Below are 6,000 nucleotides of genomic sequence, written 5' to 3'. Positions count from 1 at the left end.
AAGTACAATATCGGTCGCTGATCATCGTCATGGAACTGGGTTACCACCCCCGAGTAAAAGCCCCCTCGATCTTACAATCAATGGTGAAGTCTTTACTCACACCTGACCATCCTGTCCTGGGGCTGACATTAACATGACTTTCAGTTTCAAAGAGGAGTCATCTTACTCCCATCCCCAGTCAACTGAATCCATCGCTGGTCTAACCCCTTTTACCAATCATTGTATGGGATCAATGAATTTGGCAAACTCAGGGATAGCATTCCAGCAGTAATTAAACAAGTCCAATACCGTTCTCACACGACTGACTATCACAGGTGGTGGCATTTGTTGTATTGCGGTTCTCCAGTTCAGGCACTTCTTTCGTGCCTTGGGAGGTGAATTGTCCCAATTAAATAAAAACCTTACTTTTTTCAGCCTTTGCTCTTTCGGTCTGGCTTTTAACCCGCTATCCTGCAAGTGTTTGATGACTAATTACAGATCTTCCTGATGTCCCGGTTTTGACTGAGAAGGCAGGATAATGAAATCGACATATTGGTGTTTTGCCCTGCTATGGGACACATCGATATCGCTCAGTACATTACTCATTAGAAGGTGAAATGTGGCTGGACTATTATGGAATCCTTTGGAAGTCTAATCCACGTATACTGTATATCCACAAAGATAAATGAAAACTTATGTTGGGAATCACGATGGAGGGCGATAGAGCAGAATCCATTTGCAATTACAGTACAGAAAATATTTTTTTTTGCGAACGGGCAGAGTCCAGTTAAGGTTATGCCTGTACTGGCGACTATATTGAGTAATTTAGAATGACCTTAATTAAGGCCGTGTAATCAATTTTCAGTCTGTAAATCCGGTCAGTTGTACTGACTGGTTACGTGGGGAATTTGCAATGCACGTCGTTTCCCTGGGAATTCCCTTTTCCACTAGTCCACTTACAATTTCCACATCAGCCCGTCAAGCAGACGGTTTTAAAGGATATTTCCGGTGCTGATTGTGTTCAGAGCCCACCACGACAATGGAGTCGATTTTATTCAAGCTTCTATCTAGTTTACTTTCTGCCCATACCCCCGGAGCCAAACATGGCACCAAAGTGGTTATGCTACAGTTGCCATTCACGTCCTATGGTGGATGTAGCGTGGACGGTAGCCAGGTAACTCACATTAGTCGTCATTTCGTTTCCTTTTTCCCATCAGAAAGGGGCTAGATTAATTTACACTTCCCGCAATCTATAAGGATCTCGTCCTTCATGAAATCAATCGCCTTAATGTTTCCCTAATTATTTTCACAGTCATATCATTATATACAGGTTATTGATCTCTGCTTGAGAGGTCTCGCTCAAATGCACAACGGTTAGATGTCCGTAAATCCCCGCTCCAGAAACCATTTTGTTCGTTTTGAGAAGTGGTGGATCAGTAATAGACATGGAGGCTCCCTTGTCTACAAGCATCTCACATTGTCTACCTCCAACTAATGCAGACACGTAAATCCTACTCTCCTTATAACTCATTCCCATGGGGGCTGGCGGACGTCAGTCTGATGTGATCTGGCTGTTTGTTGGTTTGCCATGTTTTACCCAACAAGTGTCTTCAGATTGGATCCTTTAGTCAAATTATTGATAGACACTTCCAGACTTTGCTTTGCTCCGTCTAGGATCCCTTCAAAACTTGGTAAATTGGCCTTTGTTGCCACAATTTTAGCACGAGTGTTTTGGTTTTGTTTAGAGTTATAGAGTCATAGAGATGTACAGCATGGAAACAGACCGTTCGGTCCAATCTGTCCATGCTGACCAGATATCCCAATCCAATCTAGTCCTACCTGCCAGCAGCCGGCCCATATTTCTCCAAACCCTTCCTATTCGTATACCCACCCAAATGCCTCTTAAAAGTTGCAATTGTACCAGCCTCCACCACATCCTCTGGCAGATCTTTCCATACATGTACCACCATCTGCGTGAAAATGTTACCCCTTAGATCTCTTTTATATCTTGCTTCTCTCACCCAAAACCTATGCCCTCTAGTTCTGGACTCCCCGACCCCAGGAAAAAGACTTTGTCTGCGTATCCTATCCATGCCCCTCATAATTTTTTAAACCTCTATAAGATCAACCAATCAGCCTCCGATGCTCCAGGGAAAACTGCCCCTGCCTGTTCAGCCTCTCTGTGCAGTTCAAATCCTTTCTGACATGGCGCCCACTCCTTCGAGTTTTATTCGCCCGGGTTTTCTTATCTTGCATCCCTTCGTTACTGTCCAATGCACATTCTACCAAGGCTTTGTTGCATTGGAGGACAACGACTCCCAACTTTAGGATTGCCTGTCGAGCGAGTGACATCCCGTCCTTGAAAACCTGTATAAATGTTTGTTCAGAGTGGTTTGCCTGTGGATTTCCTGTCTTTGTTTTATAGGTATCAAAGAGTTGTTGCCATATTCGGGCGGATCATCTCCCTTCTATTGTATATTATTGCTTATTTTTAGTCCAACTGGTGAGCGGTTTGCCCAACACTCGTTGGAGTTTGGCCCTCCATCTACCAGAAGCTTCTTGTTTGTCCTCCATTGATGTCCTGTTAGGGACAACTTGGGCCACCGACCATTACCATCGTCATGTTTTCTCTGTTGTACAACATGACATTTGTCAATCCCGTCCGTGCGAGGCACGACTTGGCCTGTCGATCTGCAGCCCAGACAGGATGGTAGATATCCTTAAGATGTAGTTGGTGGCGCATCCAAATCATGTCTAATTGTGACCAAAATTTGGCATTCACGCAATTGGTCTTTCGGCAGCACACGAGCCATTGTTCACAAGTGGTGAACGGTTTGTGATGGAATGAGCATTCTCTCCATCGTCCCGCACTTGCATTGAATACAATATTACCTCCTTAGATGGCGCGTTCAATATTGCAAGCGGTGTGGATGGAACATCTCCAGAACTATAAGGTGGCAATGATCGTTACTGATTATAGTCCAAAAACTGGATACACTTTTCCAATTCGCCCATTCCGAATTGAAGGATTTTGTTTCCTTTGGTCCATTTCTTTGTGGATTCCAACATTTGACCTATGAGGCCGGTCAATTCGTGAACAAACAGACTGCAACTTTCTTGGTCCTATCTTTCTTTTCACACAAGAACAATTTTCGGTGTTGATGTAGGTCCTGGAAGAATTACTATCTCTCCCTTTCTCAGTTGCTTTATCAATGGATGTCTGCCTGTCATATATTGATTCATGTGAAAACCCAGGGGTCCACTGTCCAGTAACTGGACAAGAATACTGAACAATTTTGCAAAGAATCAGAGGTCAGTAATTATTGACTTGTTGAAAGTGAATGCGAGAGTGGCAGTCCTGTGGCGTCAGAGATAAGCGCAAACAAACAGGGAGGGACATCTTTCCCTAGCATCTATACTGAGAGGTAGTTCAAATGGGAGATAGCCCGTGTGAATCTCTTGACGCTGAAGTAGGTGTCCGTATTTATATTCGTGTTCTGCCCTAATAAGGAACGTTTTTACTCACGCACTTTTGTCCAACGATCGGATTTACCCACTGCCCAATAATGTTGTATGTTTTTGCACGGGCTGCAACTCACTTGAGATCGTTCCTACTGGAATTGATCCCTCCTGGATTGCACAAATTTATTCTATGTCCTTTTCCCAAAAGGAATACTAACACTGACATCGGAATTTCATGTCTCCAGTGTCATTTTACAGTCTCCACTCCTACTTTAACGTGAAGAGTTTGTCACGGGGTATCTCCCCTTTGAACTACCTCACGGACGAGATGCTAGGTAAAGAAGTCCTTCCCTGTCTGTTTACGCTCATCTCTGACGCCACAGGACTGCGACTCTAGCCTTCACTGTCAACAAGTCAATAATTACATACGTCTGATTCTTTGCAATGTTATTCAGTACTCTTCTCCGGTTACTGGACAGTGGCCAGCTGTCTAGACCAGTAGACAGATCCTGCTGACTACACCGATTTGTTTCAGATAGAATAAATAATTCCACAAATTTGAATTTGGAAATCAATCAGATGCCATTTATTAAACACAATTGTTTTTTTGGAAACACACACCAGCGTAACATTGCTTAGTTCACTGCATCGTCTATATCCCCGATAACATAATGGATGGAACTTATATTTTTTGAAACCACAAGCTCTGTTCTGTTTCCTGTTGTAGCTTTGCACCGTATGCGATCGGAGCTTTACGAAGAAAAAAACGTAGTAATTCATTCTGTAAAGTTCTCAGAAAAAAAAGACACAGAAAGTCGTTTGACACACTTTAAAAACCATAGAATGTTCCACGGCTGAGAGGCGAGCTGCAGGCGTTAACAATGCAAGCTTTTAGATTAGATTCCCTCCAATACAGAAACAGGCCCTTCGGCCCAACAAGCCCACGCTGACCCTTCAAAAAGTAACCCGCAGACCCATATTCCAAATAATTATGCAACGATCAGTATGGGCAATTTAACATGGCCAATTCACCTAACCCGCACGTCTTTGACCTGTTGGAGGAGACGAGACAAACCTACCCAGACATGAGGAAAATGTGCATACTCCACACAGATAGTCATCTCAGCTGGAATCCAAATTCGGTTTATGGCGCTGTGAGGTAGAAGTGCTAACCGCTGTGCCACCAGTCAACCCTTTTAGCCGTGTCTCTCATAATTCACCAGATGGCCAAGTGTCACAAAATACTTGACTCTAGATGTTTTCAAAGCTTTGTGTCACCTCTTTCAGCATAACCTGTGACCTCACATTTGGGGGAGGACTGTGCTGTCAGTGACCTTGAAGTGACAATTTCATTGTACTGTTGTGATTCTTGCACTTTCTGAAAGTGAGTGGGTACCATCCATCTGTACATTCAATTGGTGATGGAGGCTGCCTTGCCCGCTGGGGGGAAAACATTCGTTCCATCACCACACAGGAAAGCATAGATTTTTTTTCAAAAAATGCTGCAGGAAAGAGTGACTGATGAAAGTGAGAAACTGGGAGATTGGAATTAATAATGAGCACCAGCTGAAAAAAACTAACTTAAGTGAAGTTTGCTAAGTTGCTGAATGAGATGTGCTTCATCCCAGAGTTTTCAGGGAGATGACAATGGAGCCAGTGAAAAAGTTGCTTCGACATACAGCGCTGTAATAGACCCTTCGATCCCACCAATCTATGCCGACAAATCCAAATCAAAACATCTAGGCTTATGCCTGAGCTTGTACGATGTTGGATATAAAAGAAAGAATGTTTGAATATCTTTCAAATTTCTTTGTATTCTTGAAATTATCATGCCAACCGACTGGAAATTAGGTATTTTAAATCTAAATATTTAATTATTTAAAACGATACATTGAAAGGGAAAACAGAAAAAAAGTTAAATATTGCACAACTTGATGTCAGATTTAAGGTACATATCAGTATCTTTTATAAGGAAAGTGATAACTAGACACTTGAGGATTCACGACATGAGTTTGAGGAGTAAGCTTAGATTTAGGAAAGGGAAGTCAGATTTGATAAACCAGCGGGGTTTGTGCTTGTTCAGATGTCCACAAATGAAAGCCAGTTTTAATGGTTTACTTGAATTTGCAGAATACTTTTTACAAGTTATTGACACTTAAGCAAAGCCCTATGGGTAAGGGGCTTGAGAATACTACAAGAATTGAGAATTGGTAGACAGAGACAACTCACACAGATTAGCTTCCTTTTCTGGACTGACAGCCGTTGCTCATGTACTACCACGTGTATCAGTTTTTGGAGCACAGTAATTTTAAAATGCATATAAGCGGTTTGGATGTAGGAAAAACAAATATACATCTCATTTTGCATTTAGGAAATGGTGCCAGTTTAGGAAAAGTTGCTTTCCCAAGTGGACTGCGTTTCATTGATCATGAGGCAAAAAAAAAAATCACATGTGGGGCGCCAGTAATTGGGTCATAAATTATAAGTTTTCCTTGAGTATAAGATGGTTCAGAGCCATATGTAAACCCGTCTTCCAGCAATTGCCGAGTATGGATAAGA

This window comes from Chiloscyllium punctatum, chromosome 17, assembly GCF_047496795.1.
Source record: "Chiloscyllium punctatum isolate Juve2018m chromosome 17, sChiPun1.3, whole genome shotgun sequence".
Lineage (NCBI taxonomy): Eukaryota > Metazoa > Chordata > Chondrichthyes > Orectolobiformes > Hemiscylliidae > Chiloscyllium > Chiloscyllium punctatum.
The sequence above is the reverse complement of the archived record's forward strand: the minus strand, read 5'-3'. Positions refer to the sequence as shown.